Here is a 20,128-nt window from a genome sequence, read left to right on the forward strand (position 1 = left end):
TCCCCCTTTCCTCTCCTCTCCCCCCCCCCCTCCAGCGCCTGGATTTAGTCTGTTCCATTGTCGCAAGTCGCCGTTGCCAAAGATGGTCATTTGCGTTGACGCGAGCGCGGGTTTCCTTGGTTAGGATGACGCGTTCTCGGAGAGGGATTCCCTGCTAGTCCGCGGGAGATCGAACAGATCGCGGCAGAGGAAATGGGCTCAGGAAGCGAGCGAGAGCGGCGGGGAGGAGGCCAGCGGAGGCCTCGGCTGTCCGGAGGAGCTACGCCCGGATCTTCTACGCGTGGCGCCTGGGCAGGAAATGGAAGCCTGCGCGCTTCGAAGTCCTGCGGCCCAGGCTGGAAGGGGGAAAGGGAGGGGGACGCGGGAGAAGGCTTCCTGCCTTCTCCGGAGCACTGTTTTGGTAAAGACAGTTGGCGGCAAGTTTGCTTTGGGTGAGCTGTAATTGTAAGGGATTATCCAGAGAGATGGCGGCGGGACTGAGAGGCATCCCGTGCAAGGGTGGTGCGAATGGTGCCTCCTTGTCGTTGTTTTAGTCCGTTGTTCAGCGTTGCTTTGTTGTTCTCTTTTACTAAACAAAGACTAAAGCGACAAATATCCAGTGCTTTGGGGAGGGGGTAGTGATAATTGAGCCTCACCAATTTCCTGAGTTTGCTTGTGTATTTAAAGTAAGATGGGGGTAGGGTGGAAAGTACAAGAGTACAAGATCTACGGAGATCCTGTAGCTTTTTTCAACATAATTCCTCCGACCCCAGTATCTAATCACATGTCAAATCCAAGAGCATGGAGTAAGGTGTGAGTCCAGTGGCACCTTTAAGGTGAACCAAGTTTTATTCTAGGCATAAGAAGAAGAGTTGGTTCTTATATGCCACTTTTCTCTACAAGAAATTCTTTACAATTGCCTTTCCTTTCCTCTCCCCACAACAGACACCCTGTGAGGGAGGTGAGGCTGAGAGAGCCCTGATATCACTGCTCGGTCAGAACAGCTCTATCAGCGCTGTGGCTAGCTGAATGTCACCCAGTTGGATGCATGTAGAGGAGAAGTGGAGAATCAAACCCGGCTCGCCAGATTAGAAGTCAGCGCCCCTAACCACTACACCAAACTAGCTCTCCTGTGTATGCACACTTCTTCTGAGCTACCAGTGCAAATAGTTATCAGATAATGAGGTAGAGTGCATGCACACAAATGCTAATACCTTGAATAAAACTTTGTTGATCTTAAAGTTGTCACTGGACAAACTTTGTTCTTCTGCTTCAGACTAACAAAGCTACCCACCTGAATCTATCTTCAGGAACATGGACAGATTCATTAAAAAACCCACAGACCTAATACTGCAATGGCACAAGGAAGAATAGCTGATTAAAAAAAAAACTTTTCACTACCTGAAGGACTCTCAAAGCGGCTTACAATTGCCTTCCTTTCCTCTCCCCACACGGTAGGTGAGGCTGAGAGAGCTTTGTAAGAACTATCACTGGCCCAAGGCCGCCCAGTTGGCTGCATGTGAAGGAAGAGTGGAGAATCAAACCCGATTCTCCAGATCAGAGGCTGCTGCTCTTAATAACTACACCATGCTGGATCCAAGGCATGGATGGATCTTCAGTAATTCATATGATTGTTATACTGAAACAAACTAATGATGTTGGGTTTATTGTACCATATAGAATATTTCAGTACGTAGGCAGCAGCACCACAAAAATAATGCATCCACCCCTTAGTGGCATGGCAATGATGCAGACATGTGGTTCCTTCAAAGTTTTATATTGGGTCACCCCAAAGTCACCATCAAATCTTATCTCATGTCCATAGCCAAAGATTATACCACAAAAATAATAAATTCACTGCTTCATGGCACTGCCTTGGTTCTGAAACATGGATCCTCATGATTTTTACATTCGGTCATCCTAAAGTCCCCATCAAATCACGCCATTTCCCTCAGTTACAGGCTGCATGACAAGAATCATGGATCCACTGCTTTATAGCACCACCATGCACACATGCAAAAAAGTTCCAAAGCATAGATCCTCACGATTCTCAACATTTTTGTGTTGGGTCACCCCAAAGTCACCACCAAACCATTCGTTACCCACTGAATCCTTGGCCACAGACTGCAGTACAGAAATCAGGATACTACCCCTTTCTGGCTCTGCAGTGACACATAATGTGGATCCAAGGAATGGATACTGATAGATACACAGGATTTTAAATTTAAGGCGTGCAAAGGTAAAGGTAAAGGTATCCCCTGTGCAAGCACCAAGTCATGTCTGACCCTTAGGGTGACGCCCTCCAGCGTTTTCATGGCAGACTCAATACGGGGTGGTTTGCCAGTGCCTTCCCCAGTCATTACCGTTTACCCCCCAGCAAGCTGGGTACTCATTTTACCGACCTCGGAAGGATGGAAGACTGAGTCAACCTTGAGCCAGCTGCTGGGATCGAACTCCCAGCCTCATGGGCAAAGCTTTCAGACGGCTGCCTTACCACTCTGCGCCACAAGAGGCTCCTAAGGCGTGCAAAACTGCTCATCAAATCACTTATCATATCCATAACCACAGAATTCACCATGGAAATTCAGAGATTCATTGCTCCTTGGCCCTTCTGTGGCACAAAGTCATGGATCTAAAGAATAGAGCCTCAAGATTTTGATGTGGGACACTCCCAAATTCAACATTAAAATCATGCATCACAGCCAGGTCTACCAACTATACCACAAAACACATAATCTCTTAGCCCTACTGTGATACAAAATCATTGCGAAACATGAATCCTCATGCAGCCTTTCAGTACATGCATAACGGGTGAATTGTGCCCCTCAGATGTGTTGTTCTTTAAAAAAGGCCCAGGGGGGAATCTGAAGCCCTCCATCCCACTCCACTGTGGTACTGATCCAAATGGGTGCTTTGTCTGGCTTCTACAAAGAGCTCATAGCTGCTGTCCGGCTGCAAGCCCTTGTGTCACAAAAATCATGAAAACCCACACACTTTGATGCAGTTTTTACACTACCTTTGAACCATGACATGCTAGATCCATTGCTTTTGTGGGTTACTCTATGGACCAGTGATGAGATCCATGATCAAATAATGTATTTTGGTGATGTTCATGGAACAGTTATGAGGATTCATAAGGATCCAAGTGTTTAATGCAGTGGTTGCACCATGGCAGTGCCACAAACACTAGGGTCCATATTTTTTTGTGGTTCAATTTGTGGTCATGGACATGATATGTGATTTCATTTTCAGGTTCATGTTAGGCCACATAAAACTCCTACACTTCATGAGAAACTAATGCATTGGCTCTATGTTTTTGAGCCAGGGCAGCGCCACAAAGCAGTGGATCCAGTATTTCTGTGGTGGAAGTTGAGGGTGAGTTTGTGACCCCACATAAAAATCCAACAAATCCATGTCTTCGTGCCAAAGCGATACCACAAAGCAAAAGATCTGTGAAGTTTGTGCTGCATTCTATGGCTAGGGATGTGACGGTTTTTTTTTTTTTGGGGGGGGGGTGTTTTGCATGACCTAATGACAAAATCCTATGGATCTATTAGTATTCATGGTTTTGAGCAACATTAATGAGCCATGGTGGAGCCACAAGTGGGTGGGGGTGGATCTGATTTCTGCAGTGCAGCCTATGTACACCGATATGAGTGGCTTCATGCCATTCTGGATTGACTTCAGGCAAGAATCCTGAGGGTTCATACTCTGCATGTGTGATTTTGTAATGCTGCCCACTGACTAAGACATGATGCACAATATGACCTTGGCTTTATTATGTTTCAATGTCAATATCAGATGAATTCCTGAGGTTCTGTTTAACATCTAGAGCCGATTTGTACCTGTCCCCAAAAGATAGTAATGCGGGATCTTGTGTCCAGTCACCACAAAACGCATCCCTGGGAAAGAAATCCAGGCCTCCCCATAACGCCCCCCCCCCCGCAGAGGGGAGGAATCGTCCATTCTTTTATTGCCCCGACTTGGCTCGCCTTGCGTGCCTGCCTCCGGTCTCCACGCACCAGACGCCCAGGTGCCTCTTTGCAACCGAAGCGGGCGGTTCCGCGGCCGTCTGCACCCGCGCTGAAGTCCCCGGGAGGGCCGCCTGTGCCAGAGCGAGAGAGCGCGACGGCGCACAGGGACAACAGCCTTCTCCCCCCTCGGCGCAGAGCGCGGGGCGAAGTTGAGGTCCTTGCTGATCGGAGCGCCACTTTACTTGCCTCAGCCCGGCCTCGGCGCAACGGCCTTTGGAGCCAGCGGAGATTTTTCCCGACCGGCGTCGTGCTTTTTAGGAGACGGGCGGGGCACGCCCTGGCCAAGGGCCAGCCGCTCGCCCTAAAGCACACAAGAGCAAGGGGACCCAGCTCGCTTCGTGCCAGCGCGGGCTGGCGGGAGAGAGGCACACGCTGCCCCCTTTCCCGTCGGTCCCGCTGGCCACGCCCCTGCCAGTAATGCCGAGCATGTGGAAGGAGTGGCCGGCTGGCCGGACAGACGGCCGGGGCGCCTGGCTTGCACGCACGCCTCGCGTTGCTGACTCGCTTCGGGTGGCTTTCCAGTAAGTTACGTGGCTGCTGGCCTAGCCCCCGAGCGAGAGCGAGAGCGAGGCGTTTACGACGCCATCTGGGAGGTGCGTCGGGGCGCTGGACTCGTCGCTTCAGCGCTGCCCGCCGGAAAGTGGAGAAGGCGGGGGGGGGGGGGGGGCTGCGGGAAGGAAAGGCAGCCGCGGGGAAGGGTTGGCAAACTCTGGACGGAGGTGGGGAGCGGGAAATTCCCGCCAGGAGTTACTTTCGTCCGAATACTAGAAGGCGAAAGTGTGCCTTGTGCGCGCAACCTCCCCCCCCCCCCCAGTGGGGAAATTGCATTTATTGTTGGAAGCTCTCCAAATATATATTTGTTAAACGTGCCCCGCCACGGTGCTAGGAGCGGGTGGATTTCGAGATCGGGGAGCCCCCCCTGAAAATAGTCAGGCCATTTTTAGAGGCGAGTCCAGTAGCACTTGAGAAACCAAGGAGAGTTTCCGGATATAAGGCAGCTTTTCTCCTGGACTGGAATCGAACCGACTCTGAAGCGAATATTATATTCTTATAAAATTGAATATTTCTGGGAACAGTAATAATAAGTGATAAGATTGTCGAGCCTTTTTAAAACTGTGCCCAGTTCCTTGACCAATCGGGACCTCCTGCAATTACGGTGCAGGAAATGTCGGGAACAAAGATCATTCCTGTCCGACTCCACCCTCCAGGGTTTGTAAGGCCATATACGGTATTACTTGTTTGCTTTCTCCAAGGGACAGATTGTTCTATATCAGGGTTTTGGTGTTTTTTTTTTATGGTTCCCATTCCTCACTTACTGAGTCAATAAATGCACTCAGGAAGTGACGTACAAAGTGGACTATTACCACATAAGAAAACAGCAATTATCCTTGCCACAGCAACACCGGTGTTACCACCCTAGCATTTGCTGTAGTAAACATGTAAAAATGTAGTTGCAGGGAACCACATGGGTGAGAAAACACAACCACGTAATACCATTTATTAGAACCAACCGAAAGGGCATACTTTTTGGAACACAGAGTACAATAATAGTGGGTGACTTATGCACACGCAAAAGCAGGTAACGGCTGGACTGGAATTCGGCATCTCCAAACACACAGTGGACGTCCTGCACAGTTGTTGATGGCACCTTGGTGTGCCTTGGGGAACTGACAACCCTTCTTTCTTACTTCCTAACCTTTGTGGAGGTAGACCTAGCAAGTCACAAAAAGTGAGAAGTGCACTGCCGAGTTGTGAAGCAACAGGATCCCAGATTTAAAGGCGTTCACAGGCAATATTATGGCTAGGTGGTTAACTTCCATTGCTAGCTCTTGTGTGTGAACTAACTCCCAATGGGCTAGACTAAAAACCCAAGTATGGAAAATGTAGGCATACAGGATCACACCCCTACAAGTTATTATATTTCTGTACCTCTTAATGTGCTTTACAGTCCTTGGCTAACAATCACAGCTTCCCTGCAAAGCCGGTCTGTCATCCGAGTTTGACAGAGGAGGAACTGAGAATGAGAGAAAGTGGTTGGGCCAGGATTCTTGAGAGTTTGAAGGCAGGCCTCTCGTGGCCCTGCCCCACAATCCTTATCCATTCTTTCATGGTTCTTCTATATATTTGTGAAACAGCCTGGGGGTGGGTGGGACATGTCCGGCTGTTCAAGTTGGAATAGGGCCAATCAGGGTGCAGCCTGGAACGCTGGCTGCACCCTGATTGGCCCTGCCCCTACAGTTCCCGCCCTTCCTTCCTGGACACTAGCCACGTTCCTCTCAGACGTGCCAGAGACAGAGACATGCAGAGCCCTGCCAGACCGAACACGAGCCCTCATTCCTTCCTATCACTCCTGCTGCAAGAGGGGTAGAGAGAGCTGCACCAAGCTGCTGACCAGCCCTGCTTCCCTCCTAAGAACGAGCCCTAATTACTTGCTATGCCTTCTGCTGGGAGGAGACACACAGGGAGAGGGAGAGAGAGATCTACACCTCCGGTGTCCCCTGGGTCCTAGTGCCCATTGCATTCCTGCTTGCAATGGGCTTTCTTGACAGTTCAAATATAAAGCTTATTTTTTGGACTGACTGGGGAGTTGATTTGGATTGTCCTTATTAACTGTTTCCTCATCATGGAAGACTGAGTCAAAGACAACTACTGGATTGGAGTCTGTGTGTAGCCATCATAGGGATCAGAAACTCCTGGAGGCTGTGAGGGTGCAGACTGGGGCGGGCAGGATTTGGGAAGGAAAGGGAACTAAGCTCAGCAGGGCATAATGCCCCAGAGTCCACTCTCCAAAGCATCCATTTTCTTCAGGGGAACTGAGACCCAGTTTGCTGCAGTGATTAGGAACGGTGACCTCCACTCTGGAGAATAGGCTTTGATTCCCCACTTCCCCACATGCAGCCAACTGGGTGACCTTGGGCCTGTCACAGTTTTCTCAGAGCTCTCTCAGACTCACCGACTTCTGTTTGGTTGTGGGAAGAGGAAGCCACTTTGAGACTCCTCCAGGTAGTAAAAAGCAGGGTACAAAACAGCTCTTCTATGTCATCTGAAGATCTGTTCTAATTCAGGGAGATTGCCAGGCAACCATAAGCCATCATGATATGATGGGGCTTGGCCCTTACAACCATGCTTCTCTGTATCCCATGTTTTTTCTCCATAACCTTACCAGTCATTTAGGACGGGGTTCATCAACCCCAGGTCTGTGGCCCGGGACTGGTCCGTGAAGGCAACGGTACCAGGCCACTGGCAGCCGTGCCTGCCTCCCCCCCCACACACAGTGAGAAGCTCAGGGAAGAGGCAGGCCCGGCTCACCGGTTACACAAACGCACATGCGCAGTTGCTGTGCATGTGCGTTAGCACCCCCTGGTGGTGCAAATGCACATGCGCGACAAATGCGTTTGCGCGCAGCTGCTGTGCGGCGCCCAGGCTGTCGGCTCTCCCCTCGCCCCGGAGGTGGCCCCTGACCAAAGAAAGGTTGGGGAACGCTAATTTAGGAGACAGTTGTCCCTAGTATTGGGAATGGCCGAGCTTCTCCTGACCACGGGAAGAAAGGAGATCTGCAGTCTTTTCATCAATGCTCAGGGAATTTCCGCACCCATTAAAAATAGCGAGATGCTTACCTTTCGTTGTCATATTTTGGCCTCTCCATATGACATCGCCAACATGCAGCATCTGGCTGGCTACATCCTCCATTTAAAGTGCTAGTTGGTGAATTCCTACAAGTGGATTCACCAACCTATGTAGCACTACCTAATGGAGAGCAACCGGTGGAAGGAAGTTATGGAGGCTAAAAGGCACAAAAGGCCCCATCCTCGTCCCATCCTCTTCAAAGCAGAGGTTGCTTTGATCAACCCTCTAGTAGAACATTCCTGGGGACAGGATTGTCTTTTTAAAAATATCTGAATTCCTGGAGCAAGAAATAGGCAGATAAGCATGCAGGCAATGCTAGAAAGAATTTTTTCCAAATGTTGTTGCACAAAGCATGACTCTCTAAAGTTACCCCCCCCCCAAAAAAAAAATTGGGAACAAGATTAGTTTTTTAAATTAACAAGACTCGTCATTCACGTACAGGTAGCGTTCAAAAAGCGCTATGCATCTATGATTAGATGCATATGTATAGGCATATCAATGGAGAAGTATGAACTTAAAAAAAATTAGCAGGCATCATGGGACCTTTAAAGCAGTGGTTCCCAACCTGCGGGCCGCGGCCCGCTGCCGGGCCACGAAGGCCATGGCGCCAGGCCGTGGCTCCCTCTCCCCGCCCCCCCCCCGCAGTAAAAAACTTCCCAGGCCGCAAGCTTGCGGCCCGGGAAGCTTCTTACTGCGGGAGGGCGGGGAGAGGGAATCAGGGCCGGGCCGTGCATCACGCATGCGCGGCCCGTGTGGGTGCGGTCCATGCAAGCGCGGCCCGTGGGCGCGGTCCGATGTGCGGGCATGGCTCGCGGGCGCAGCCCGATGCGGCGGGCGCGGCCGTCTGTGCGGGCGCGGCCCGATACCCTGCCGGTCACCAGCCTAGGAAAGGTTGGGGACCACTGCTTTAAAGCTTGAAGAAAGCGGATTGGCTGCCTGGTTTGATTGACAGGCAGAAGAGAGCTGCGTATAAACCATGTTGCTCTCTTCTGCCATTTAAAGCAGGCGATGTGGAGGGTGAAAAACATGAAAAAGCGGCAGAGAAAAGCAAGACATCAAAAAGGTGAGGAGGGGCCAGAAGGCACGATCATATTTAGCGTTATGCCATTCGGCTGGTGTAACACTATTTTTACAGATGTGCAGAAATGCCCTCAGTTTTGGAGGCTCAATTTTAAATTGCTTAAATTGGTATCCGGGGTAGGGGACGGTAATCTTCTGGTGATTGTTTTCCAAGCTAGTGGCAGACATCCATGCAAGTTGCCTAGAATCTCCTTTCAAATAGCAACAGAGAGGATGCATAAAATATGACTGGTAACTGAAAGCCTTGGAGAAGATCCAGCCCAAGTACTTGCTCCTTTTATTACCAAAGCAAACTGGAGGAAGAAAACCTTCAGAAGTAGGAGATTCCAGAGGTTGCTTTGAAGAATGGAAATTGGAGGGCCCTCTTGAATCAACCCTCCTGTAGAACTAGTAAAACCAGGGAGAGACATGGAATGTTGTCCTCATTGGAGTGTCTCTATGATAGTGCTATTTTTTCCCTGTAAATCTGCTAGAACCCAAAATAGACACCCCCCCCCCCAGCAAGGCAAAATGTTTTTAATCTGGGTGGGTATTGATGACCAGGAGTAGGTAAGGGGGTCATTGTTATGCAGATTGCTTCATTTTTAAAATCCTGTGAACTCTAGGCCTATTAGATAAATTGGGATCTATGTTGAAATGACTAATCAATGAATTATCAGAATATGTCTTGGAAGAAACTTGTGAATCAGGACAGGTCACATGAGGTTTGAGTAGAAAGGTAGGAAATGAAACCCTCTGAAAGCCGCTTGTCTCACTTTGGGCAAACTGCACAGTCTTCTATGCCTGGGGTTGGTTTTCTGCAAACTTTCTGTATTTGCATCACCACACAGAGATGGAGTGCCAGCTGGGTGTCATGGTTAAGAGTGGCAGCCTCTGATCTAGAGAGCCAGGCTTGATTCTCTACTTTTCCACAGGCAGCTGGCTGGATGACCTTCGACCTGTCACAGTTTCATTAGAGCTGTTCTCACAGAGCAGTTCTGTCAGAGCTTCCTCAGCCCCCCCTCACAAGGTGTCTGTTGTGGGGAGTGAAAGAGAAGGCAATTGTAAGCCACTTTGAGACTTTTAGGTAGCGAAACGTAGGGTATAAAAAAACAACTCTTCATTAATTTTTTTCAAAGTGTTCTGAGCAAAAGGATCTATTAGTATACAAAGCTGTATTGTTAAATTACACATTTCTTATCTTAGGTATGTTAATAAACCTTCTTTCACTGCAACAATTATAGCACTCCCCTAGGTAGATCAACAGACAGCAACTGTTCATAAATGTCAGCAAGTACAGGTCAGCTCAGCAAGTGGCGTATCTGAATAGGAACTTGACAATCAGCATTTCCCCTCACAGCTTTAATAGTAAATATAGAAACACTTGTGACCCTATTATCTCTAGATGTGACTAAATACCACAGTTTCCTGCATGTGACATAGGGCATTTAGTACATGGGTTTTTGTATGGCAGAAATTTTCCCAAAAGGTTCTAAAGAACAAGCTGTGGTTAGTGCATGGAGGATGTGACAGTCTGAACACTGGCAACAGAGAGAGTCACCGATGGCTGAATCTTCAGATTTGAAAATTTTAACATGAATTCAGGTTAGTTATCTGTTAATTTAATATGAGTTAGTTTAGAGTGGGCTATGTGTTTTGGTTACCATGAAAATCCACATCCCAGATGCAAATCTTTTATCTTTCTACTCCAGCTATATCCCTGTGAATACAATGCAGAACATATAGCCTAAACCAAAGACAGGAATCCCCAACAGTGGCACCAACCAGTGGGTTTAATCCTGGCACTCATTTGCTTCCTCAACAAAGTATCTCTTCTGCAAGGCAAAGAGCCAGTCCTGCTTTTTGTCCACCACCCTGGAACAGAAGGGGCCTCAGAAGAAAAAAAACATGCCTCCAAGTGGGGGGGGGGTCGTCCTATAGGCCAGGTGCACTTCGGTTGGGATAGACATAGCTGCCCATAGTGACCCATAGTACTGTAATGTAATGTAACAAACTCTATATTTTGAGTGGAAATGTTGGGGGTCGTCTTATACGCCCAGTCGTCTTATATGCCGGCAAATACGGTAGCTGCCTCTATCATAGAAGGATGCCTGGCTTGCAGTGTTTCAATATGGCTTTGTTGGACCCAATACCCCATGGATTCTGCTTTGCAACTGCCTGCCACAGCAGATATTTTTGTAGTGGTACCCACTCTCCATTCTCAAAATGCCCACAGGCTCAAAAAAGTTAGAGAGAGATCCCTGGCCTAAGCTGTCTTAATCACTTTGTAGTACTCATAATCTCCAATTAAAACGATTGAATGTTGGTATCTTCCTAACTTTTAATTTATTATTTATTTATTATTAGATTTTCATCCTCCCCCCCTGTATGGCTCAGGTGGTTGACATTCATATTCTAAATTGTGTTAGGGATTGGAATTTTGGAATGGGGTAAAAGGTAAAGGTAAAGGTATCCCCTGTGCAAGCACCGAGTCATGTCTGACCCTTGGGGTGACGCCCTCTAGCGTTTTCATGGCAGACTCAATACGGGGTGGTTTGCCAGTGCCTTCCCCAGTCATTACCGTTTACCCCCCAGCAAGCTGGGTACTCATTTTACCGACCTCGGAAGGATGGAAGGCTGAGTCAACCTTGAGCCGGCTGCTGGGATTGAACTCCCAACCTCATGGGCAAAGCTTTCTGGCGGCTGCCTTACCACTCTGCGCCACAAGAGGCTCTACGGAATGGGGAAAGTAGTGCAAATGAATGAAAAACAACTTATTGAAGTTCTTGTGTATGTGATTGCAGATACCTTTTGTCTTCTTTGATTTCTGATCTATGGTACTCCTAACAGTAATTCAGTAGCATAATAAAGTTAGAAGAGCTCTGCTGGAGAAGACTAGTAGCTTGTCTAGACTAACATCCTGTTCCGTGCAATGGACAACCAGATGCCCTGCAAGGACTACAAGCAGGGGGACATCTTTCCTTTTCCTTTTGCCTTCCAGCAGCTGATGTTCAGAGGTACAGGAAGGTTCCATAACTGAGAGTCATTGTTGAACATCTACATGACTTCTTTGGTTCCCTTCTAAAACAATCTGTTTGTGGTCATCAATGCATCCTGCAACAGAAAACTCCTTTAAGATAGTAATCAATGTGAAGAAATATCTTCTTTGGTGTGTCACAAATCCTGCTGCCCAAAACTTCAATGGATGCTCAGATACTCTCTTAGCACCATGGCATAATTTTATAAACTTTTTTCATGTGTTATCTTGGTTATCTCTTTTTTCTAAACCAAGTAGCATTATACAGCACAAAACTACATTCTGGACCTCACTGCATCATAGAGGGTCATCTTTCCTGACTCAGTCATACCAAGGCAGTTGTATAAACAGAGTGGCACTTTCCTGTGTCCTAAGAAGGGATGGGTATGAACCAGGAGAATGCAGTGTGATTCATGGCATGCCCAGTTTCAAATGCAACCATCTTTTAGGGGTCTAACAAATAGATGAGGTTTGTGGTTTGCTAGAGACACCAGACTCACAGGGAATTTCCAGTTGATTTCCCTCTATCTGCCCTTCAAGTTTGGATGAACAAAGTCCAAGGTAGTGTCCTCCAGAAAGGTGACCCGAGGGAAGTGCTTTCTGGAGAAATAACTTGGAGGGCAGGTAGAGGGGAGTCAGCCAGAGATCACTCTAGCTTGCATAGGATGCATTCTATACACTCCTATACACTATACTGTCATTTTGACAGATGCAGGTTCAGGAGTGTAAAGAACAGAGCCTGTGCAAGTTAGAGACATCAAAGTTGCAGGAGATGTCCCCTGGATGCCCCTTTATATGACCTCCAAATTATATTGCTTTGAAGTTCAGTAAACATTTAGATTGGAGACAGTGTCTGGAAGTGCATCTTTTCACAAACAGGCACAATCTTCCACAAACAGCTTGCAAGTTCATAGAAAGTTTGTACTGGTTGACTTAAAGCAAACTTCACTTAACAAACCACAAACCACTTAAAACTTGTCACAAACTTTAGTTTGTGGGCTGGTTTCTGCCCTTCCCTAGCCTTCAATCATCTTATAACACGATGTTTATGGCCAAGTGCTCCACAATCTTTGTCCTGCGGCAATTTCCGTATGCCAGTAAACAAGGGAGAGAGAGCATGGGGTTAGATACACTTAGAACGAAGTGGGCTTACATCTAATGGCTGCACGGTCTGCAAGAATGTGATCATGGAATCATAGAGTTGGACAGGATCTCCAGGGTCATCTAGTCCAACCCCTTGCACAATGCGGGAATTTACAACTACCTGCCTACCTACAGTGACACGAATTTAATGCCCAAATGACTCCCCCATGAAAAATCTCCAAAATCCAGCCTGGCCTGGAGGAAATTCACCTACCATCTCACAGTGCTGATCAGCAATTCTCTGGGTATGCAAGGAAGAGCCACAAGAGACAAACACTGGTACATCCCTTCCTGCCCATCCACTCACAATATGCCTTAGTTCATAAAACCAGCATTTCTGTCAGATGACTATCCAGCCTCTGCTTAAAAACTCCAAAGAAGGAGAACCCACCACCCCTCAAGGAAACCTGTTTCACCGAGGAACCACTCTGTCAGGAATTTCTTCTGGATGTTTAGCCAAATATTCTTTAGAATTACTTTCAGTCCATTGGTTCTGGTCTGAACCTCTGGGGCAACAGAAAACAACTCTGCTCCATCTTCTATACGATCACTTTCAAGTGTTTGAAGATGGTTATCAGTCCTTACCTATACAGAAGCACAATGCAGTCCTTATCTATACATAAGCTATACATTACAAGAATGTTGGGCATTTTTTTAAAGGTGTTCAGCTAGAGATATTTCAGCATGCAGATTAGACTCCCATATGTAGTTGCTTAGCATGTGTGTGTTTGTGAAGTGCTGTCAAATTGCTTGTAACTAACTGTTACTCTATGAATTAATGACCTTCCAAACGTCCTATTGTTAGCCTTGCTCAGGTCCTGCAACTTGAGGGCTGAAGCTCTCTTGACTGAGTCGACCCATCTCATGTTGGGTCTTTCTCCTTGCCTGCTGCCTTCAACTTTTCTTAGCATAATGTGACCAAAGTTTGGTCATTTTAGTTTCTACAGAGAGTGCAGGCTTGACTTGTACCCAGTTACCACATTTCCAATGAGTTGATTTTCTTTATTCTCTAACTTTCATACTCATACACAGTAATGGGGAATGCTATTGTATGAATTATCTTGATCTTAGTTGCCAGGAGACACTGTATAAGTGCAGTCTTACATATGCATGTTTTTTCCTCAATCAGATAGTTTTTTTAATGTCAGATACTTATTTTCAGCAACTTTGAAACTAACTACTAAGTTAATGTGTACCTATTGTGGGCAGGGGTATAAAGCTGGTGCTTGTGCATGATGTTCCATGCTTGGTGGTAGGCATCCCCTTGTTGGTGCTAGCTTGGCAACAGAAGTCTTTTAGAATATTATGGTCCAAGGAATAAAGTAGTGGTTCACAAGAGTGTTATGGAGACCTTCCAGATGGAAATTGTGAGCACATCAGCTGGCGCCATTCATGATTCGCACAGGAGTTCCTGCTAATTCAAATGGTAGCACAATCCAAAATAGTCCCTATGCAATGGAATATCTCTTTACCCTGCTTCCAGTTGATCAGCTGAGGCCTGGTCCACATACAGAGAAGGATGAAAAAAATCTTCACAAGTAGGGTTAGGTTATGCAACAGTCTGGGAAAACTGTCCTGTTCCATTAATAAGAGAAGGAGAACTAGTATTTTGTTCCCTGCTTTTCTCTAGCCCGTGCATCTCAAAAAAATTTACAATCACCGACCCTTCCTTTCCCCACAACAGACACTGTGTGAGGTAGGTCAGGCTGAGAGAACTCTAAAAGAACAATAACGGGCCAAGGTCACCCAGTTGTCTGCATGTGGAGGAGTGGGGAATCAAACATGGTTCTCTGGATTACAGGTCACTGCCCTTTAACCAGTGCACCACACTGGAGCAAGGTGAAACATGATTAGAGGCTACCACTCTTAACCACTATACCAAGCAGACAAAGAGGCTTCATGGGGTGTTAAGTATCAGGTGACTTTATTTTCCTTTATGCCATGAAAAGCTTCAGCTACCCATTTCAACAGAGGAGTCTTTCCCCCCTGCAGACTGTTAGCAGCTCTAGTTAGGATTAGAATCTCACCTTTTAAAGAATTTATATCCCTTCCCCCCTCCTCAAAAAGGGCTCAAGGTGGTTTCCAAGAATCTATGAGTATAAAATTATAAAGTATCATAATAAAATATCAGATAGTATATCATTAGACCTGGAGCCAGGGGGGGCAGGAATCAAACCCATAAAAGCTCACTGAATTACCTGTTGTCCCACCCCAAATACTCTGCTTAAGAAAAAAAAACTCAACTAAAAACCCTCTGCTACACATGTTTTCCTGAAAATGAACAACAAAGGCAGTTTCTCCATAAAAAGGAGACTATTACGGAGAAAGCCTGTGATAAGATTAAGGCTTGCCTGTATGAAGGTATTTTCAGTAAAAACCGCTGGGTTGAGGGTAGTTTCCAAATGGGTTGGTGCAGGGAAGGGCTGTTCTTCAGCTAGCCAGAGAAGGGTTCTATAGATGAGAACCAGCCCCTTAACCTGAATGCAGGAACAAAAGGGAGCCATTGATGATATTTTAAAATAGAAACATTTGCAAATTGGCTAGTTCCCATCGAAAGCTGAGCAACCACGTTCTACTTCAGTTGCAGTTTCTGAGCTGTCTTCAAAGGCAGCCTTATAAAGTGCATTGCAGTAAGCTATCTAGTATGTCTATATCCTGCCTTTCTTTGGAGGAGTTCAGAATGGTGGCATATGCTGCTCTCCCTTCCTTGTAAGTTAGGTCAAAGTGAGAGGTCCTGATTGGCCCAAGATCAACTAGGCCTAGGGAACCACATGCCAAATTGAGAATTTGAATTCAGGTCTCCCAGCACTTGTTCTCAGTAAGGGTTAATCACTATGCAAACCAGGCTAGTAGCGCTGATCAATGTGGCCAAATGTGCTCTGTCAACTATGGAAAATAAGTTCCTCTGCTCACTTCTAAACATGGGTCATTTACCAGAGCAGCCATCCTGTAACTAGGCCTGAAGCCAGACTGTAATGGGTCAAGGGCCATAGTCACTGGGGGAAAATAGTGTCTGAATGAGCTCCCGGGAAAGCTGAAAGCCTTGATGGAACTTTTACAGTTCCACAGGGCCTGCAAGACAGAGCTCTTCTGCCAGGTGTTCAGTTGAGGCTCAATTATGGAAGATCTGGCCCTTCCTCCAACATCCCTTGGCGTTTGCTATTAGGACAGATATTCTGCATATTATACCTCCTGGGTTCATATGGCTATTGTTGTCGGCAGGTATGGGAATTTCTGGGATTAGGATGGTTTGGTTAGGGAGGGTGAGAGGGGGTTTTATGGTCGTCAATTATTGTTTTATTGTATTTTATATTATTGCGAGCCACCATGGGCCGGCTGGTATCAGGAGCAGTGGCGTATAAGTGGAACAGACAGAGATGATAGACAGACAGAAAGGCAGACATTTGGAAACCTTTTATTTGTAGACTGGCTGCCATTGTTGTTATAACAGTGTAAATTCTGTTTGAGGTGTCATTTAATTTTTTTAAAGTCTCTAAAGAAATGTTTACATCAGATCTTTATTGAACAATTTACTAGAAAGCTTGTATTTATGTATGGCACATAATACAGTCTGCTGTATCACTTGTGTTGCTTAGGAGTGCTTGGAAATCCATGGCTGAAGATTACCCAGTCTGAAGAAACTGCTTTGTTTTAGAAGTGTTCATTCTGAGAACACTTTATGAAGAAAACTAGATTTGGGGGCAAGGGAAATGGACTTAAACCTCTACCCAGCTGCTGGCCTTTGACAAAAGTAATTCTTAGTTTTGACTCTGAAATGAAAAAGGAAGGGCTGCCTCTTGTGGCAAGGATAAAACTGTGGCAAGGATAAAACACATTAGGGGTCATTGCTATCTAGCTTAACATTTAGGGACAGGCTGATTCTAGCTAATCTATATTGACTTAATCCCTGGTACTGACGTCATTATTTTGGGAGTCATTTTTTTCCTCACAAACTTCAGTCCCCCTTCTTTGCCCATCTAGTACACGTTATTAGAGGCTATTGTTACCCAAATTGGCATGCACATGTCAGGATCAAACTGTACCAAAGCATTTTTCTGCTAGACACATGTATTAGGGGTCTGCAATATTATTTAACTGATATTTTTCAGTTCAGGATTATTAGATCAGAAAAAATTGGGAATTTCCAAAAAAAATCCAGATACCAATACTACTAGTATTGGGAGTTTTTGGAAATCCACCCCCTCCCCCAGGTCAAATAGACCTAAGATGAAAAATATTGGCAAAAAACCCAGCCAGCTCGATCCTGAGGATGGCTGGGCTTCTCCTGCAGCCTGGTTTAAAATGGGCTATAGGAGAAGCCAGTTACAGAATCTGCTCTGCTATAGAAGCAAAATGCTCAGCACAGCATGCAGACTCTGGGCTGGGCGGGCTTCTCCTGCAACCCAGTATAAGCAACGTGCTTTACACACAACTCTCTTGCCTGTCAAACAAGGCAGGCAACCAATCCCCTTTGTCAATGTTTTAAAGGGCCCACAATGCCCGCTTTTTAAAAATTCAAACCTTCTCCGTTAAAATGCCTATGCAATTAATCATAGATGCATAGTGCTTTTTGAATGCCACCCATTATGGAATCAAAAAAAAAAAATCTTGTTCTGAATTTTTTTGGGAGGGGACTTTAGAGAGGTATGCGTTGTGTGACAACTTTGGGAAAATTTTATTTTTGGCTTTGCCTGCACACTTGTATGCCTATTCTTTGCTCCAGGCAGTTCACTTAAAAAATACTCCCATCCCAGAGAGAAGGAAGAGGGTGGCAGGTGCGATGGTGGAACATTGGAGGCAGAGATAGCACTTCTTTATCTCCATACATTTCTTTGGCTGGTGGCCTGCTGGTTGCTCTCCTGTAGCTCATGCTACATAGGTTGGGGAATCCACTTTATATGATTCCCCAGCTATCACTTTAAAATGGCAGATGTAGCGAGCAGTTTGCTGCTTGGATGCTGGATGTTGGCGACGTCATGCGGAGCATCTGGAATATAATGACTACCTAAGGTAAGCATTACACTATAATTATTGGGTGTGGAATTGCCTTGAGCTGTAGAAGAAGCCAGCTCCAGGATCTGCTGTGCTGTAAGAAGCTGATCACTTCTGGTGGCAGGCAGCTTCTGGCTTGGCAGACTTCCCACCCCTCCACTGTTTTCGGATCTTCCCAATAATGTGATCAAGTTGGGTTTTAAACCCAAAGGAGTCTCAAAGCAGCTTACAATTGCCTTCCCTTCCTCTCTCAATAATAGATACTCTGTAAGGTGGGTGAAGCTGAGAGAGCTCTGAGAGAAACTGCTCTGTGAGCAACAGAACTATGACTGGTCCAGTGTCACCCAGTTGGCTGCATGTGGAGGAAGAGTGGGGAATCAAACTCGGTTTTCCAGATTAGAGGCCACCACTATTACCATCTGTACCACTGACACACAAAAACCTTTCACTAGACAACCTGTCTGCCTAAAAGGCCAATAAACCTATAAATGAGAAGGAGATATAAAAGTCTGTTTCCGAAGAGAATCAGGGCAAGGGGGAGGTTGCCTGCAGCAAAGAAGTTAGTTCAGGTAGCTGAAACTGACCAGGTAGGGAAGGGAAGAGCAGCAGCTGGTAGGTGGAGTGGAGCATTGAGATTGGGGATGAACTATAAAGCTAGAGTGACAGGATAAATCCAAAACCAGCTACAAAACTGGGGGTGAAGGGAGAATTTCTATACCTTTCTGCATGGGCCAAAGAGGGGAAGGAATGTTGGCATCAGAATGGGGGAATAATAAAAACCTGGTCTTTTGGGGATGAGCCAGCATCTATATGGTAGAGGGGATTTTTCCATTTGTGCTCATAAAATATTTAAAAAATCCCTTGGGGATATTTGGAAGTTAGATCTATGGCTGGATACTTGTCATGACCAAATCCCTCTTAGGGTAGGCTTTTGTAGAATTGACAGCATTCCTGCATGGCTTTCCTCTTTGGTATAGCTTACTCCCCTTTGACGCTTTACTTCAGGTTTCTTCTATCAATTCTATGACCATACTGAGGTGAATACAAAAGGTGGAGTGAGCTACAACAAGATGTTGGTCCTGGATGCTGAGGGTCTCAAAGGCATCACTGCTTCCCATGGTAGTCCATGCAATAGGAGAGTGATTTATAATGTATCGTGATACCATGTTGTTACCCATATAGACAGTCTCCCAGTTAGTTGGGGGAAATTGGCTTAAAGGAGATGTAGGTAACTGGGGTAACTGGGATCTCCACCAGTGTGGTTTAATGGTTAAGAGTGTCGGCTTCTAATCTGATGAGCTGGGTTTGGCTCCTCCACATGCAGCCAGTTGGGTGATTTTGGACTAGTCACAGTTCCATTAAAGCTGTTCTCACAAAGCAGTCCTGTCAGAGCTCTCTCAGCCCCACCTACCTCACAGGGTGTCTGTTATTGTGAGAGGAATTTCACAGAAGGGGAAGAGAGGCACAGTGCGTTGAGGTGTATGAATGGGTTCAAGCACACACACACACACACACTATGAAGCAGGATGCCCTTTGGTAAAGGGCAAAATGCTGCCTGGAGCAGTCTGATGTTCTAGTCTCTCAAAACAATACCTTGATGAGTTTTCTGTGGTTGAACAATGATCTGGGAGAAGCACCATGGATTTACTGGGAGTTGAACTATATATGTAAATGTTTCATGATGATTTTTCAATTACTGGACAGGAAAGCTACCAGTTTTGGGAAATAAAGTATTGTCTAATTAGGACAAACGGGTGCAGAGAAGTGAGGATGGAGCCTGATGGGATTAGCTGGTGGATTCTTAGGAACCCTGTTGTCCTCAATTATGCATCTTCCTAGGATGGGGAGGTGGTTGTTAGTGGGTCAGCTGTTCCTTCCCACACATTCTAAACTACGTTGTCCAAGCTTACCCTTTGCTGACATCCAGTTTATGTCACTTGAGGCCAGGCAGATTATTGCTTTATATTTCAAACTAGTAAATAAGCCCGCTGCAGTCAAAATGCAGCGGGTGCTAGCAGGGCGCTCCATGAGGGCGGTGCCTACCTCTTTGCAGGACCTGGGTTTCTTTTGGCCCATGGGGCACGCCACAGCTGGCAGCGGCGTCGGCTTCTGGGTTGTTCCGTCGGGGCGGCGGTCACGAAGCTTGTATTGCCGTTGTCCTGTGGCTGGCTGCGCCGGGGGGGGGGGCAATGTGGTTTTGGCAGCGGCAGTTTGTGGCCCGATGCGCCGGGAGGTGCTTCGTGCTTCCCGATGCGCC

At 46.5% G+C, this 20,128-nt stretch overlaps 1 long non-coding RNA gene across 1 annotated transcript in view; it reads left to right on the forward strand.

Annotated features, from left to right (window-relative positions):
• The first annotated feature begins 10,175 nt into the window (after nucleotides 1-10,175).
• LOC143839533 (uncharacterized) overlaps nucleotides 10,176-20,128 on the forward strand; it is a 179,227-nt gene continuing 169,274 nt past the window's right edge. The window contains exon 1 of the long non-coding RNA XR_013231752.1: nucleotides 10,176-10,304. This is a non-coding gene — a long non-coding RNA (uncharacterized LOC143839533). The remainder of the gene's footprint in view (nucleotides 10,305-20,128) is intronic.

Source organism: Paroedura picta, chromosome 1 (genome assembly GCF_049243985.1).
Source record: "Paroedura picta isolate Pp20150507F chromosome 1, Ppicta_v3.0, whole genome shotgun sequence".
Taxonomy (NCBI): domain Eukaryota; kingdom Metazoa; phylum Chordata; class Lepidosauria; order Squamata; family Gekkonidae; genus Paroedura; species Paroedura picta.